Source organism: Oxyura jamaicensis, chromosome 1 (genome assembly GCF_011077185.1).
Source record: "Oxyura jamaicensis isolate SHBP4307 breed ruddy duck chromosome 1, BPBGC_Ojam_1.0, whole genome shotgun sequence".
Lineage (NCBI taxonomy): Eukaryota > Metazoa > Chordata > Aves > Anseriformes > Anatidae > Oxyura > Oxyura jamaicensis.
The window spans coordinates 55908436-55926548 of record NC_048893.1 but is presented as its reverse complement, the minus strand read 5'-3'; the positions used below and the strand labels follow the sequence as shown (position 1 = coordinate 55926548).

Below are 18113 nucleotides of genomic sequence, written 5' to 3'. Positions count from 1 at the left end.
CTGTAATTAGATGGGAATTCATCCCTTTGAAACTCACCTGTGGCAGAACTCAGCAGGCAGAGGAAGACAGCCCTGGGATGACAGCGATACTGCCATTAATTGCAGCGGGGCCAGGCGAAACAGCAGCGTGCACAAGTCTCATGGAGTCAGTGTGTGTGCGCACGTGTTGGTGCTTTCCTTTTCATGGCTGCAACTCCCAGAACTGTGAGGTTGGTGTTGCATTTCAGTTGCCCTTTTTGTAGGAAAAAGAAAAATGAAGTGGGGAAAAGTTTCTACCTGTAATTCTGGATGAGACTGAAAAAGGGAAGCCCAGAGCTCAGATGTGAGACGTAAAGGTGCCTCAGGTGGGCATGGCAAACCCACCTCGTGAGGGCTTTTCTGAGTGACCAGAGGCTGGTTTTGCTGCAGCAGGATCAGGCCCTGCTGCCCAGAGCCAGGAGGCGGCTGGTGTGGACGGGAGGTGGTGGGGCTGATTTGCCTGCCTTTTGCATCCTTTAGTGCAGAGCTGTAAGAGCAGGAGCAAGCAGTCCATGGGTGCTGTTGGTACTGGGGTTTACTTTCCTAGTACAATACATGCACAGCGAAAACACTTATTACTTGAAAAGATCTCAGCCTGCTGACTTCCATCAGATTTTTCCTAATGATCTTACTACATTTAATTCGCAGTAATGCCTAATCTCTGCCCTCTTTCAGGAGCTGATCAGTCTCTTTTGGCATTCCCACCAACCTTCTCTATGACTGTAGATCCTATATAAAATGTGAGTACTCAGTGAGAACTGTCTTTCTATGACTGTGCGTTTTTAACTCAACAACAGAAAAAGCTTCCTTCCTACATTTGTGTCTTGCTATCTCAGAGAGGCTCAACCACAAAGGCACAAAAATCAACAGCAGAAAACCACCACAGGCTTGCTTTTCCTTTTGTATAAACATGCTGGTTTGCATCAGCTAAGATCTGAGCATGTGTAAGGAAACTGAGAAGCTGCATCTAAGCATCAGAAGTAGGTTCTCCTTTATTAATACCTTATAAAAAGAGTAACAAACCATTCTTTAGAAGGAAGAAAAAATGTTCATCTCTGTATGTGTACGATGTATCCCTTACGCTTGCACAATTTCCCTAAATATTCTCCTGGAAAGAAGAATGCACTGGGAGAGCATTCCTTAAAAACCCAGCTCTGCCAGTAATGCCCGCCATGCAAACAACACCTCCGTGTATGTCACCTTATGTAAACCTGTTGAGCTAAATGTTTAATGGGATATTTCTGCTGTTCCTCTCCCACCCTGAGAGCTGTCGGCACTAGCAGATGGAGACTAATGCCTGTGTCTCTGCCTCCCTCCATCACTTAGCTTTTATTCCAGAGTTAATCTCTCTAGCGATGCCCTGTGGCTGTAATCGCTCTGCCAAGCGATCCCGTTTTCAAAGCAGTCGGGCAGGAGGCAGAAGCTGGGTCTGTGTGCTCTGGTGGACACGAAAAGTTCTTCCCATGCAAAGCAAATGGCACTGCTATATGCTTCCTGCAGCTGGAGAAGACACCAGGATGGAAAACAGCTCTTGCTCTCTCTCAAAGTCAACCTGTGTAGGAGGAAAATTGCCTTCACAGGAGGAGAAGGGAAAAAAATACTTGATCTAAGCACTTAGCATCCACACCATGCGGGTCACACAGGTGAGTAGCTGTGCTCATTCCTATTCCCAGGTGGGGAAGTTGGGGCACAGAGGCTTGGGGGAGGTTAGTCCAAGACTGAGGAGGTTCTGGAGCAGAAATGGGGAGAGAAAGAAGCACGTTTTGTGATTGCACAGTCGTGGCTCTGCCCCTGGAGACCAGCATGCGGCATTGAGGAAACCAACAGGCACTGGCTGAAGCTCCAGCAACCTTCTCCCCTCTCCAGCTGGTAAGTGAATTTAAACAGACTCTTTTCCAGTCACCCTGGATGTGGTGTAGTGACAGGATGCTGTAGGTCAGGCTGACGGTTGGACTTGATGATCTTGAAGATCTTTCCTCACCTAGATAATTAGGTGATTCTGTCATCCTCCTTGCTGCTCCTAGAAACCACACTAGTAGAAGTGTCAAGAATCGCCTTCCTCTGCCGTTGAGTGACTAGGAAACTTTATCTGTTGCCTTGGGTTATGGCCCGGCCTCCTTGCCTGTAGATTATTTTCCTTGACACCAAAGGGGGCTGCCTCACCGGGGCTGCAGCATGCACCACATGCGCCCTCATGCTCAAATACACAGCAGTGGGCCGTGCTTCAAGGCCCTCGGTGGACAGGAGGAGCAGGCTGTATATATGTGAAAACACCTGCGGAGCATGCCTGCTGTTCCCCGCTGAATCGTGGCCGTTTGTGGGGCACAGTGGGAGCTGAAGGGAGCTGCAGCCCTGCTGTCCCCTCTTGTCACCCCTCTGCTGGGGAGGCCTGCATCCTGCCCCTGTCTGGAGCAGAATTTGGGGACTGGAGATAGCAGACAGAGCACAGAGCTGTGGTAAGACAGAGCCCTGTTCTTCCCTCCTTACAAAAGTCCCATTGAAAGAAGTCAGACATTGAGTCCTCTGATCGAAATATATATACATGTACGTATAAAAATTTGATGCACTACAGTTTCAGCTCTGCTTTCCCTTGATTTTAATTTTCTGTGTGGAGTTCAAACACAGAGTGTTCCTTCATTGCTTATTTTCAAAGCCTTTTTTTTTTTTATCTTTCATATTTAAACTCATTTAAGGCCCTTCAGATTTTTCTCCCAGCTGTGGAAGGCAAGGACAGGGAGAGGAAAAAAAAGTCAAAGGCTCTCTTACAGCACTTGGTTCTTTAAAGAGCATCCTTCAAATGGGTGGAAAAAAAATAAAAAAACAATCCCACAACAACAATAAGGAACACTTTATTTTTTTATTTTTTTTAAAGCAAGTTATCTTTTTGAGTGAGGCCTTTTCCCACTTTCAGAGGAGGAAATAATTAAAGCGTATGTGTGTATCATCACACTTTGTCTCTAAACCTGCCAGGATTTTTATTTTTTATTTTTTTTAATTATTATCTTTTTTCCTCTCTTTTGCTCTTGTTTGATCTCCTGTATGGTATGTTACCAATCGGACGCTGCTTCCAGAGCAGGTACCCTTGGAAAGGAGAAATGCCTGAGCTTATGCCAGCGCCACTGCCCTGTTTTTCCACAAAAGCAGGTTTCCGACACAGCACGCGCCCTGCCAGGCTGCAGGCTGTCCCAGCTCCCCTGGGTTCGTTTCCTTCCTTCGCTTGTGCCGCAGTTTTGGGGCTCTGCTTTGAGCCCTGATCTCCTGGGGGCCTGTTTCAGCAGCAGCCTGCCGAAGAGCAGCCCCCGACAGCGCTCAGCCCCAACCTGTGCCCTGCAGACCCCAAGACCCACATCCAGGAGCATCTTTGGTTTGCTCTCCTCATTGCCTCAGGGTCTTTGGGTGGGCCTGGCTTCAGCCTGGTGGGAGTGGGGAATGGCTGAGAACACATACTTTTTTTCTCTTTTCTCGCTTTGAAAAGCAAAGTTAGATTCCTTAGATTTTTTCCCAGCACAAGTTAGAGAACCAGAGTTAGAATTTTGGTAGTGCAAAATCGGGTCCATTGTGCCACGTTTCTGCTCCACTGTTCTTCCTCCCCAACAGGCCTCCTCGTAGCTCCTCAGAGGACACGTTACACCAGTACTGCTGTCTGTGCTGGGTCTGGGTGCCAAGCGTCGAGAGAAAGGGGCAGGGAAAGAGGCTGCATTTCCCCAGGAGGGACACAAAGCCAGCTGGCAATGGGGCCACCCAGCGCTGCGGGGCAGACTCTGCCTTGAAACGCTTTTCAAATGCCCGCAGCCTTGTGTGCCAGCTCTGGTAGGAGCAGCTGGGTTCACTTTTTTCTAAGGTTCAGCAAGCTACAAGCAATTTGGGGGGTGGGGGTGGGGGTGTCTCTTAAATATTGAGACATGGGGGTGTTCATCAGGGAGCCCAGGGAGCGTGGAAGCCATCCAAGGGCTGGTTTTGACACTGGTTGTTCACATCCCTGCCTCACCCTGAAAAACAGGGAGATTGTCTTCCCCTGGAGGAAGCTTGTCTAGATGAGATTCAGGAGGAGGAGAAGCCGGGTTTTGCTGCCTGGGAAGCTCAGAGCATCCTAAGAGACTGCTTGGGGCCTCCAGCTCACAAAGAGGTGACTTTATTCAGTGTCTCTCCAGGAGCCTGGGGGCATTGCCAGGGATGTTGTGCTTGTGTGTGCATGCAGCAGGACACAGGGAATGACTCGAGGCTGCCTCGGAGCTTGTGTGCTGGTACCAGGGGCTCCTGGCACATGCCGTGGTACGGCACCGGCCAAGAGAAGGCAGCAGACGTGAATGTGTGCTCTTGGTTTATGGAGTGGGCTGCATGTTTGTAAAACATCTCGGCGATATAGCCAGGGAGGGTGATTAGCTAATTTCTTCCTCCTTTATTTTCTCTGGATGTGGCATTTATTTGCGCAGCGTAATTAGTCAGGCTATGTGCAGGTGTGTGCCATCTGGAGCGCGCCCAATTAAGTCAGAAGAATTAAAAAAAAAAGGGGGCTGGGAGAATGTGAGCGGGAGGGGAGAGCTGGGAACAACCCCAGTGGGGTTCCCTGCTGTGATGCATCCCCTCGAAGGGGCTGCATGGGCTTGGTGCACCGGGGACTTGGTGTGGCACCGAGAAGAAGGGTCTGTGACCCCTGCGGAGGGTCTTTCTCCTCTTCCTTGCCCCAGAAGCTTGCTGTTGTGGTGCTGTTTTACACCAGGTGGGCAGAAGCAGTGGAGGGACCTGAGAGCAGTGGGTGCTGCAGACAAGTGGTTATTAGGACAAATCCACTAAAGCTATGAAATTAATATTCTTCGGTGCACTAAATCTCTGGATGTTCTTATTCAGAAGTCACTTTTTTTTTTTTTTTTTTTTTTTTGCTGTCAGGTCTTTGGTTAGATTGTTAAAAAGTAATTAGAGGGCCCCAGGCAGTGCTCAGGGTGGCCAGCCATGTGGATAGGCACATGGGTGGGAGCTCATCATGTAGGTGCTGAAGAAGTACAAGGAAAATCTCAGGCAAGTCAGAAGAAAGCTTTTCCCAGAGCCCAGAAAGGGAGAAAAGCTGCATGCTCTGCCTATGAGTGAAATGCTTCTCTTTGACTAGATTTTTTCAGGGGTTTTACTCTGCAGGGGCTGTGGGGCCTTTATTTCCTGAGCATGTCAGAGAGGATCTTCTAAGATTGCTGATTGTACTCACATTTCCAGCTCCCTTTGTGAGAGCTGCAGATTCTCAGCAATGCCTGTTACGAAACCACATTCTCAAGTGCCTTAAAAAATAAATGTAGAGCAACACTTACCCATCTCTTCTATGGGGGCTTGACAGATTTTCTGCATATGTGATACAACTCTCAGCATCTCATGAGCAGCTGAAGTATTTTTTCTGTTTAAAAATGGCACAAACCCACTTCCTAAATCAGAGTTTCCAGATGTGCCATTGAACGGGTCAACGAAATGTTTATTTTTTAAAAACAAGCGAACATGCCCTGCTCTTGTGAATGCAGCCCATGTGGGCTTACACCAAGGCCTCAGCACAGGCTGAGGAACCCCTTTAGCTCTTTGAGGTAGGTATTAAAGTGCCTGGCTGCAAGAGAGTGGTGGTCCCAGTAGGATAAATGAGTGGGCTGCAGGTCTCTCCCTGCACCACTTCCAATTGGGATCATTGGGATCCATTTGTGTCCCAGCACGTGTGAGCCCCATGTGAAGCTGGGTCCTGCTGGGAGCAGTATTGCACAGCCACGTGTCAAAGGCCTCTCTGCCTTGGGGACTTCTCCTGTAAATATAAGAGGCAAGGGATGAGGGGGAGAGGGAGGCAGGGAGAGCAGCAGGGATCACCTGGTATTTAGGAGAGCAAGCAAAACCTTACCTGGGTGTGGGATCAGAAGTACTATGGCCCTGGAGATGTTTTGGTGCTGACCGTAGGCAACAGCCCGCACAAGGCAAAGCAAACCTGTAACACTGGGAAAAGCTGTTTTGATATAACATACTTCAGTGCTTCTAGTCCCATATGCAGCAAGCCTGTGGCTCCTCTGTTCCTCTGGTCTGTAGTTCACTGGCTGAGTGCGTGCCGTCCTTCTTACATGGCACCGTTGTGACTGTGGGCAAAACTCCCATTGACTTTGATAGATGACACACTGAAACTGGACTCTGTCATTTTTGTGTGTGCCTTCACGGTAGAAAGCTGTGATTTTCAGTTCTCCAGGCCTCCTTCTGGATCCATGCAGGAAAAAAATAAATAAATCTGGGGGCTGACTGATCACGCCTTATGAGATAAATCAGGAGTATTCCTCCTGTGTGAAGTGTAGGAGACTCCCTAGTAAACCTGCTGTAAGACAGCAGGCAGAGTCCCTTGGGCCTTTCTTAATAATCAATAGGCTGGAGAAATCCCTGCAAGCCATTTATTGCCTCTCAGGTTATGAAGGAGGGTTTAAATGGGACTCATTAAAATGTCTCCTTTGCACTTTCAGTTCCAGGCTGGTGCTCCTTGTCATGCTGCCTCAACCTCCCTACCCATTTGTTTCTCCTTTCCTTCATGCCCATATCACTGTAGATGTGTGGGCAGTTAGCAATTTGCCGTCACCTTTGGTCCTTTTACTTAAAGCTGGGAGTGTTAGATACTGGCAAGTGCTCACGCATTGCTCTTTTTCATCCTTTTCTCGCTCTGGTGGCATTTCTGAGGTTTGTCTCTCACTTGGACCCATCTGCTTCTTAGTAGTGGAATCCAGCTAATGAGATGTGTGTTTTGTATCTGTGCTATTGGAAGCCATTTGTATTTATTTTGAGGACTCTTTTGCCTTGCCTTACTTCATGATGCTGTAGTTATAACTGAGTTCTGCTTTGTACGTAAAGCTGGAATTCACAATATTTTTGTATGAAAAAATACGATTTGTCTTCTACAAACATTGCAATATTTACTGAACAGAAACAAGGATTTTTTTAATATTATTTTTTTTCCCCCAGAACTTGAAATATATCCTACAGCTAATTAGCTTGGAGGTAAAAATAGTTGCACAGAACTGTGGAATCAGAGAATGGTTTGGGTTTTAAGGGACCTTGCAGACCATCCCGTTCCAACCCCCTGCCACGGGCAGGGACACCTCCCTCCAGCCCAGGTTGCCCAAAGCCCCATCCAGCCTGGCCTTGAACATCTCCAGGGATGGGGCATCCACAGCTTCTCTGGGCAACATGTTCCAGTGCCTCACCACTCTGTATGTCTGTCTGTCTAAAAAAATTATCATGTGTGTCAAATCTCTTACTGTGAGTACTCCTGACAGCAGAGTATCACAGATACCTCACTCTCCATATAATAAAAATGAGAACTTGGGTCCAGGTGGCACTGAAAAATCTTAGGTTGCAAATATCCATATTATTAACAGTTGCCTTTATTTACTATAATTGTGGCATGTTAAGATAGGGGATTAATTTAGGGGATATCATCTTAAGATAGGGCGCCCTGGGGAGCCCTGCATGCTTGTGGGGGTATCAGGGCCAGTCCCCAGAGCTGTGGTGGAGGTGGTCTTACATCCAAGGCAAGGAAAGGTGGGGCTGTTGGATTCAGTCTCTGTTCCTGCAGGTGGCTAAGTATTTCACATCATGGAAACGTGGGCTGGAGCCCATTCCTGCCCTCTCTCTGGGCTGGGGAAAGCGAAGGCTTTCTGTGCCATTGGGTGAGGCACTGGGAGGTGATGGGAGAGCTCGGCTGGGGAAGGCACGGAGCCCAGCCCGACCCCACCAGGGTGTCCAATGAAGGACAGCAGTGCTGGGCAAAAAGGGAAAGGTGTCATTGCTGCTCTCACAGGGGCGTCCACACGCCTTCCCCTGCTGCCTGGCAGCTGCCAGAACAAATGTGCAAACTGTTGCACTAAAGTGATTGAAATAGAGTGTAAAGAGATTAGTAAAATTGGCTTGTGAGACAAAATAATGCTGACCTTTGAAGTGATGGTTTGGAACCAGCAGCAAAAATGCAAGGTTCACCAGAGACCGATGTCAACTGGATAAAAACATCACAAGATAAATGAGGATCTGTTTGGAGAGCCCTTGCGATGCCTAGGCCAAAGATGACACTATCATGAGGAGATGCTGCTGGCCAACGAGGTGATTGCTCTGTATCAGTGGGTCACTTAGAGTGTCACAGAGTCTCCGGGGTTTGTGTGCCTGTTTGCGGTGTCATTACAACCATCGGGTGAGCTACAGTTTGTGTAAAATCATAGTAATGTTAACAGTAATAGTTGTCTTGTTCTTTTATGTGATGGAGTGCATAGCTCAATGACCTTTGTGTAGGTCATGACCTGGGTGTAAGAGGAGGGCTGGAGGTATGCATTTTGCCTTTAGGTATGTTCACCCCAGGCCCTCGAATCTGGATGATGAGCTTTCCCTGTCCTCCTCCGCACAGCACCCCTGCCTCCACCAGCCTCCCAAGAGGGCTGGCTTGTGAGCACAGGCACTACCACGGTGCTCGTGAGCTCTCCTGAGGACAGCAGCGGGTATTGGTCTCAGGTGAATCAGCTCACTTGTTCGTGAACATCTCCGGACCAAGATGGCTCAGGTGGGGCTGACTTTGGGAGCAGGGGCTCCTCAGTGTGGCCAGGGAGGGGGAGTCCTGCTGCTGCTGCTGCAGGTCCTAGTAGAAATGCATCGCAGTGGCTTTCTCTTCCCTGCCTCGTCTGTCGCAGCTGTAAGAACTCATTTAAGCTGTTTTCCTGGTTAAACTGAAAATGAAGAATTAATATCAATAGTAATAATCTAGAAAGATTGTAATTACTTCTCCAGCTCTTCCTGGAAGTCAGGAGTTATGCCAGCTGTGTTTACCTCACAGCATTCAGATTTCCTTTTGCTGCCCAGCAAGCGTGCACAGACAGCCTTGTCTCTATCCTGGCGTGACAATGCAATGAGAAAATTGTATCTTTAAATACCAACTTAATCTAATCTGGGACAAAAACAATAAAGGGCTTTAATCATAATTGTATGGTGCCTGCAGGCTGTCACCAGAGGGCAGAGACAAGGTTGTTCATTGCCACGTGTGGATAGTTCAGAAATTAAATCCCCTTTCCACAACGGCAATAGATTCTGCTACATCTTGTGTCCTTTCCAAATATTTCAACTCTGTAACCAGATAGCTCATCTCATCAGCATCTGTCAGAAACTCTGTCTTGCTTCTGTCAAGCGGTGTACAAAGGGGCAAGGAGAAACGTCTTTATAATACCGTACGTGCCTGACTTTGTAACATCACAGCTTGCACGAAGTACTAGCTTGAAATATAAACAGGAGACTCGCTTTTCCTTCACAAGGCTTTTCCACTGCTTGGTACTTGCCGTGCGTGCGCTCTGTGCGTGGTCCCAGCTGGGTACCCGCAGCAGGAACAGAGGGAGCCTGATGGGAATTTGTCTTTGACCAGGAGCTGCACTTACACAGTACGCATGGGAGGCAGTGCTGTGGTTTCAGCTTAGACAAATAAAGGTTTTAAAGCCCAGGCCAGTAAGGTACAACTTGTGCGATGCCCATTCTTTGTAGGGAAGGCAGATTCTGAGAACTCCTCTATTTTCCATTTCCTAAATTGGAAAGACAGCGAGGGTTTTGAGAGTGCCAGCAGCAGCCTGTGAATTCGTTTCTGTTCTGGTGAATATCATGAGGTTTTTGCCGGCAGGAAACCAGCTCAGTCTTAGACGTGGAAGGCACATCAACCTTGTGGCACCCGGCCCTGGCAGCCACTGGTAGTCGTCGCCTCCAAATGGCTCTGTCACATGGAAAATCCTAGATCTAGGGGAGCGGGCAGAAGTGCCACAGACTGCCTTACAGAGAAATGCCTCCACTAAGGAGCAGGTGATCTCTAGAACAAGAGGCAAAAGTAGGTGACCTGGAGTCTTTGGGTTTCCTGCCAGGTTCATGGGATCTGCTGGCAGCACAGGTACCTGGGGGGAGAGAGATGCAGGCAGGTGGCTGCAAACCTCCATGCTGTAACCTGTGAGCAAATAGGTTTGTTTAGGAAGGTCTTTATTGTCCTACCTGGGTAGTAAAACTGCATGGAAACACCTAAGGACTTCACATCGTGGGGAGGCTGAAGGTCGTGCATCAGATGATGCTGGTCAGAAAATGTGTCTGAGACACCAGGATTATGCACAGGATTGGAACAGTGTCTTCATGTTTTAGCATAAAACTCGTGTCTGAACAGGGAAAAATGATTAGATAAATCCATAGGTGGGGAAGGATTTGTCCTGTGGCTGAGCTCCAGGGGTACAGTGGTGCGGAAAGATGCTGGTTGCTATTTGCAGTGTACTAGCTCTGCAGCACTTCCAGATCTTAAATTCCACTGCTCTGCAAAATGAAAAGAAGTTAAGCTGAAATTGGACAGCATCCTAAATATGATATGGAGGTCTCATGGGAGGCTGAGTAGACATGCAGCAGGAAGACTCAGCATCACCAATGTGAACCATGTTGTTACAGATGCACAATCAGCCTTTTTGTCCATTGATTTCCTTCTCGCTCCCTGCTCTATCAGGTTTGGTGACTAGTGAATGTGTCGGGAAGGACAGAAGCTCAGTGCGAGCTGACCTTTGGCTAGAAGGCAAAAACAGCAAGGGAGCTGTACCTCTTCCATCACGTCTGGTTTTAAGGAGCTGCTGCTGCAGGTTGCACTGAAGACTTGGGAAGAAATAAGCGTACATGCACTCTTGCAAATCAGGTACCAATGCTTCCCTTGCCTCTCCCTTCCTGTGCTGCTGCTTGCCACGGAGCTAATGCAGCCACGAAGGGTTGCATTTTCTCCTCTCCGCTACCAGCGCCTCCCACAGCTCTGTGCAGGGCTCCCTGCCTCCCTTTGGACACCTCGGTGAAGAGTAATAGCAAATGCAAAGAGAGACTTTGCATTTTTGCTTGCAGATCCCAAACTGGGGGTGACAGGCATACACCAGTTTTAACAATGGGTAAGCACACAAAAGCGGGGCTCTTTTTTTTTCTTTCTTTTTTTTTTTTTCTCTTGACGTAAAATGCAGAGGCTTTGCATCTTTGCTCTCTGCTTTCCACCTATCACATTTTTTAGATAGCTCATGTAATGAGGGATTTGGTACTTATAAAAAGTTTATGATCTTAAATTTATGATCAAGAACAGAATAAAAGATATAGAGAAGCAGACTTCCTCTTTCACCCATTCCCTTTTTCTGGTCTCCTCAGGACTTAATCACAGTCTGATCTCTCCCCACCTCGCACCAGGATATCTCATTCTTTAACTAGAAAAATATTTATATGTTATCTTGGGCAATAGAGGAGGAGAAGACGGGAGGAGGTTTGCCAAAGCTTGTTGCAAATATATTGTAGGGTAATGTTATTTTGTCTTACTGTCTCATGTTCAGATTCTGCATTTATCATTTTTAGACCTTAAACCTTAAATTGTTGTAAGATAAGCAGACTACCGCACTCTGATTGCACTGCCATGCCTGTACTTTTATTATAGTTTTAAGGTTCTGATAATGAATCACCTTAAAGAAAAGGCAAATTGCTTTGGCTGCAGTAAGTATTTATTTCCAAGCTCAGCCAGGCTTGCAGTATTTCTCGGTGCCTCTTTCATTCTGAATGTATAATGCTTAGTTTTGGGGTAATTGCAAAGTCTGTAGTGCTTTACCTCAAAACGCTGTTTTGGACTGTCTCCCTTGGACTACACCTTAGCATAGCTTTGGTTTGGAAGAAGCTACGTTACACAAAAAAGCCCTGCCAAGCTGTGTAATGAACTGCAAGGAGGGCTGCTGCTGCTCCAGTCTCCCTGTGCCATGTACCGCTGGGCGGCCAGGCCTGGTGACTGTAAATGACCCCCCCGGGTCTGCTGTTTTTCGCTCCAGTGCCACAGCTTAACTGGAGAATGGATTCAGCAAGTGGGGAAGGAAACACTTTTAATCAGAAGCAGGAATCATCAGGCCAGCTTGCCAAAACAGACTAGGAACAGTTTATACAGCCGTTAGGAGGGCTTAGCATAAAGCGTCTGGACATGCGAGACATCAGCACACAAACATGATATGCCCTGAATTTTTAATTATTTTGGCCTGCAACAGCAAAAAGCATTTTAAAGGATCGGGATCCTTTGTAGTGCTGAATAACCCTGACTCCAGTCGCACTCCTCAAACCCCGCCGCGCTCGGCGCCTTCCCACGAGGTGCCTCTGGTGACAGCCCCATGCGGCCTGCCCTCCCAGCGAGCCGCCGCCACCACCCCAGGGAGGGAAATTACGGGAGCAACCTGACTCCATCAAGAACCACAAGGCATTCCTTGTATGTGAAATTACTGCCGATTCGAGATTTCTACAGAGCTCTGCTGCCGCTTACTTACAGAAACGTGTTTTCACAGCTTAAATGCATTAACCCGTATCGGGCCTTAGGCTTCTACGTGGGGTTTGACGTGTCTTCAGGAGATCTTCAGGACCTGCAAAGGAAACTATGTGAACTAAGTAGCAAAGTGAAGACAAAAGGCTACTCCTGGAAATTAAAAAATAACTGAATTTAGATCAAACACTTGGAAATGTGGCTTTTGCCCTAAAAGGTTAATGAGCGTTAGGAATTTTTTGCCGTAGGACGTTCCTTGTGTAACTATTAAAAGGCAAGATCAAAACCCAGCATCATCTTTTGAGTGCCAATGTCACACCTGGATAAAAACAAGCTAGATCAACCCTTATGATATTTGCTCCCGGACACGCTGCTGAATCCCTGGCTATGCTTAGGATAGGAAGGAATTTCCTCATGTGGTGAACTGGCAAAGCCTTTGAGTTTGTCTTCTTCTTGTGCATTGCTCAATAACTGTCTTTTGGAATCTTATTTCACATTTTTTGACTCTCTGTAGCCTCATGATCAGAGCTGAACGTTAGCCTTTTCCCAGCATTGGGCCCTGTTTTGTTTCTAAATATTTCTTCTGCTTTACTGAACAGGTATGGGCTGTTTGTTTGTTTGTTTTTAATATTATTATTATTTCATTGCAAGGATACTCTAGTAATCCCAAAGGTAATCTAGATTACCTGGAAATCCTAGTCCACCTGGAAAACTGCAGGGAAAGGAAGAGGGTTAAGAGAATAATTAGCTATTCAGTAAGTTACAGCCTCCTACTCCGCTATCTAGAACATCAGTGGATTGTAGGATGCTCCAATGTTCAGAAGTGTAGTCAAAGCATGCTTCATGTCGGGGCAGCAGTACCCATAAGCAGCAACCCCTCTGCTTCCATATGAGACTGGATCATTGTCAGGCCTAGTATGAGGTGCACCAAAGTAATTCCTAAATCTTGCAGTTAATGACAAAACTTCTTTATTGTTCCACCGCTGTTATGTTTATGAAAACAGTCTGTATGCATGATGGATGCCTATGCAGACTGAATTACTCTTATTTTGTTGCTTCCAGATCTTTATGAACAGCCCCAGGGTTTGTTTCATTTTGGTGTCCTTGTTAACCTGCGTGTAGTCATCTGTACTCGAAGCCAATGCGAGACTTTGCACTGGACTCACAGAAAGCAGGCTTTGCCTTGGGTCAAGGGATGCAGCAACAACTACTGGATCTGGTGTTTCTCTAGTTGTTTTGTCTGCTCTGCAAAAGGTAAATGGATAAAAATATAGGCCCTGAATTGGCATACGCCTCTCTTTTATGTTCAGCCCCTGTGATTAGAAAACCACCAAGACTAGACATCTACATGAAGGTTGTCTTGTGAGCATGTGGGCAAGCTGAAAACTACAGCCGAAAGAGAAGAGTAAGTCAGATCATTCCTCCAAAAGGGATATTCACTTCAGCATGTTGTAGCTGTGAGTGGCGTTTGCAGTTTGATAGCTTATCCCATTAGTTAAACTGGTTCTCTCTTAGGACTACTGGGAGAGTTTTCCCAGAGAGGCCATTGCTATCCTCCCTTCCCTCTAACGCCTTGGCAGCGCTTATCTGATTTAATATCTTCCTCGCTGTTCATGGGTTGTCCCTGGATCAGAGGCTGCTCGTGCAAAACGACAACCCCAACTACGTGACCAACAAAGTGCTCATTGCTGCCATCAGCTCTGCCAGTGCACAAAGCTTAAAGGGCTCCTTGTCAGGGCCCAGCCCCTCACACTGGAATCCCTTTCATTTAGGAAGTCAATAGCAAATGCTCTTTCAGCTTCAGCTGTGTGGGAGTATGTGCCCTGCCTGGACAAAAAGAAAGGATTTGGTCCCACCAGGGGAGTTGGGTGCCTATCACAGATGCTCGCTGCAGGTGGTGCATAAAAGGCAGGTGGGCAGGCAGAAGCTCCTGCTCCTTCTACCATTATTTTATCATTGATCACCATTCATCATAACTGTGATTTCGTTGTTATTGCTGTTGATCTGAGGAACACATGCTGAGCACGCTTCCTATTTGCACCTGACAGAGAGGGAGCATCTCAAAATATCCCTGAGGGTTTTTGAGATCACAGGCCTCGGAAAGATAACAAAATTAACACATGAAACTCCTCTTGGTTTTCCTTACGCTTGCTGACAAGGTTAGCAATAACCCTTCTTTGTGAGAGCGTATTTCGTGTCCTCTACCAATGCATCCAGACTGGCAAGCTTTCAGTCTCATTTATTATATCTTATTTTTCTTATGGAAAGGGTGGTGAAATTAGAGACAAATTAGATAAAACCATCACAAATTATAAAAGGCTGAATACAAAAAGAAATTAAATAACAGCAACAGCAACAACAGAACACCATTTTTTTTCCTTTGCTAAATTGAAGCATAACCTGAAGACTGACCCTGGTCAACTCATATTTAATATGTTCCCCTCTAACTTGAGTTGGAGGTGGTTTATGCAGCTCTGTTGGGAAGTGAACAGCGAAGCCCAAGCTTGGTGAAACTGCAGTGATTAGACTGAGTGTGGTCTGTGATGTGGCTGCTGGTGGCGGAGCCAAGCTGGCTGTCCTCAGACGAGTTCCTCTTGAGTTACGGTAACTCAAGCAATTCTGACTTTCTCCTACATGCCAGCCCTTAGCTATTCCTGGAATTGAATGCTAGGCAAGTAGCATGTGTTTTAATAGAAAAACATCAGTTTGATATCCAATTTTCTCATTCTCATAAAGAAATGTTAATTTTTCTAAGTTATGCTGATTTTTCCCAAGCACCCCCTTCTTCTCCCCCATGTTCTGCCTTGTGATGGAAGCAGTTTATGTTGAAAGAAAGTGGAACCTGTTCATGGCAAAAGGTAGACATGGTCCGGATGCTTCAGAGGATCATCTTGTAAGTAGTTTGTTTTTATTGCCTCGTGGTACAAATGTGAGTTCCAATCCTTGCTAATCTGCTTGACTCAGATTCGGGAATGGTGTGCAATGATATTTATGGGCTATCCCTCGGTTCAACGAGAGAGAATACCCATTACTTGTATTTGAAATTCTCAGTTATTTACGTCTCACCAAAACATCCTAATTTTCTCAGGAATTTCTGTACAGTCAGCACAAAATGATTGTGCAATGGGCACAGCGACTCCTGCAACTATTGTTTATGCTCTGCCAGCTAATCCCTTCTGTGAGTCAGGCGGTGCCTACTGGGTTGGGCATTGGGCTGGGATTAGAAGCACATGCTGATGCATACGGCTGTGCTGCCCGGGGGCCTCAGCAGGATTATGGCCACATTGTGCTAGGCAGCATGCACGCCTAGAGCTTGGAGCATCCTGTTGGAGCACCTTCACTCTAATTCCGGATTTGACCCCGTTTTTCCTTCTGGCCCTTGAGTAAGACATGTAATCCTGTTCTGTTTCCATATCTTTTCAGGGAGGTGATAATTCATTTCCTACCATCAGTCAGTGCCTGCAACCACCTGCTTTTGGAAGAGAATGCCAGGATGATGTCACTCAAAGGCCACAGAGAAGTACTGCAGAGCAAGAGGGAAACTGTTTCCTGTTTCCTTTGCTCAAGTGTCTTGCTATTTAGTGAAATAGCATTTGCAATGGGAATTTGTGCCCTCTCCATCAGTGCTGCTACACCCAAACAGCAACCAAGCAGAAAGGCACAGCTACTCTCAAGTTTGTGGCACGGAATTGCTCACCAAGTAAGGGATGCAGCAAGTGGCTTTAGGCTTTTTCCTTCTGCCCTGCTCACACTGCATGTGGCTCCAAGACTAGTTTGCGGTCCATGTGAGGTAACTAGTAGGCTTTTCCCCTCCCTGTCCTTTATGCTTTAGGTGTTCCCACTGCTGTTGTTCCAGTTTCATGCAAAAGGAAGCTCGCTGGGCCCAGGGACAGTATAGCCTGTTTGAACTCCATCCCTGCACACATCCACATCTGCTGTTAACGCCAAGCCTCATCTACACCTACTGCTCCTGCCCTATGATACTGCTCAAGCGTGAACCTTGGCAGGGATAAGCTGTCTTTCCAAGTATTTTTACAGAATGGTAAGTTTGACGGATTTTTACCACCCCATAGAAATATTTTTCTGTCTGTCCCAGGCACTACACTGACGTAGTTATACTGATAGCTGGGAAAAACCAGGGCTGAGCCACATACAGATGATCCCTTTGTGGGCTGCCTGCTGCCTGATTTCCCCTATTACCTGGGAAGTACTACTCAGTGGGGCTGTTCTGCGAGATGTTCCTGAAGAGGAAAGATGTCTGAGGTGTGACAGTGACATATGTGAGATATTGGTGTGCTTGTACACCGAGGGCAAATAGAGTAGAGCTTACTTTTAGTTTAAAGTCTCATAATTTTAATGCTGCATCCCACATTCCTCAAAGACAGTAGCAAGGGTGGCGCTTGCTGCGGAACTAATGGGCAGTTTCGGCTTTATCTCCCCCTTTTCTGAGCCCAGAATCCCTCTCCACAAGCTGATAACAATGTACTGGCGTCATCTCAGCCATCACAGGCTGGGGCTGGCACACACAGGCCTAAGGCCTTCTCTGTGAACTTCTTTGTCCCGTGAGAGATTTGAGACTGAAACTCTTGATCGGTCTGCACCTCCTTATTTGAGGCTGACCAGTCTGAATCACTTTTGATAAACTCTAAGCAGGAGTCCCAAACGTGGCTAAGTTCCTATCAGTTTAATTAAAGTAGATCACTGGATAGAGAAGCACTGTGAAATGCTCCCACAGAGGAGACGGCTGTGCTGGGAGTGCTCCCCTGAGGGACCGTCAGAGAAGATGCACAGGGCCATGTCTGTTATTGTGGGGCACTAAAGAGCCTTACTCAAAACTCAGACCTTACCCCATGCCAAGGAATAGTTGAGACAGGAATGACTGTGGAGTAATCACCTCCACAATATTTTGAGAGTAGCTAAGAAGAAATAGAAGACCCACCATAAGATGGTGCAAGACCCAGGTCTGTAGGAAACTGGGCTTTGTTAATTTTCTCGTAGAGGAGACATGCTGTTTGATATAGCCAAAGTTTTTAGATACTGCCTTATACTATTGCAGCACAAGGTCAGTCTGCCTGTAACGTACTCTAAGTTATATTTGAAGACTTTCTTTACCAACTGCATTCTAGCTTTGTCCTGCAGTAGGTTTTGTATGTGGTTGAGGCTCGATATGAGAAGCTGGAAAGAGACGAATGGGGAAAAAAGTATTTAGGGTAGGCATGGAGTTTACTTCATGCTTTACTGACTCTGGTGAGTTACTGGTGCTGTCCACAGTAGTGCATGTTATACCAGGTCACGTCTGGGGGACTTAAATTCATTTGAGAGGCTGTTCTATAGCTTTCATTGTGTCTTCTCTCAAATTAGTGTTTGTAGAAGTTAACCACAGATTACAATAGATTAGTGCATTGCTCCCATGGGATGCGGACTTTAGGGTTTAAGCAATGCTCTGTGGCTAACAAGAGCCAACAAGTTACACGTGAGTCATTCCCCTGAGTGAAACATGCCCTGCTCCAGTGACGACAGGAGCGAACTGAGCATCCTCCCCTGGACACGCCAAACGCTGACACAAGGGCAGTCATCTCCCATCGTGATTAACCAAGCAGAGTTTGCAGTGGAAGAGCCACCGAGGTGATTGATCTTATGCTTATCCTGGCAGTGATACCAGGCTGCCAACGAGATTAGAAGAACTACACTTAATGTAGTCTTTTGGTAGTGGCAGAAGATTTATGTTCTTAGCATAAGCTGCTTAGGAAAAGCTTCTTTTACTTAGCATTTATCATTTGTTATTGACATTTTA

The 18113-nt window shown here is 46.8% G+C and overlaps 1 long non-coding RNA gene across 4 annotated transcripts; it reads left to right on the top strand.

The window, feature by feature from the left end:
* The first annotated feature begins 1697 nt into the window (after positions 1 to 1697).
* LOC118160821 lies at positions 1698 to 16507 on the top strand. 4 transcript variants are annotated; one of them, XR_004747692.1, is made up of 6 exons: positions 1698 to 2474; positions 10511 to 10693; positions 10791 to 10934; positions 11182 to 14923; positions 15095 to 15212; positions 15743 to 16507. It is a non-coding gene; the product is annotated as an uncharacterized LOC118160821 (long non-coding RNA). The 4 variants fall into 4 exon arrangements; XR_004747690.1 differs by having other exon boundaries at positions 1698 to 1887; positions 11182 to 15212; XR_004747691.1 differs by having other exon boundaries at positions 10803 to 10934; positions 11182 to 15212.
* Positions 16508 to 18113: the final 1606 nt, after the last annotated feature.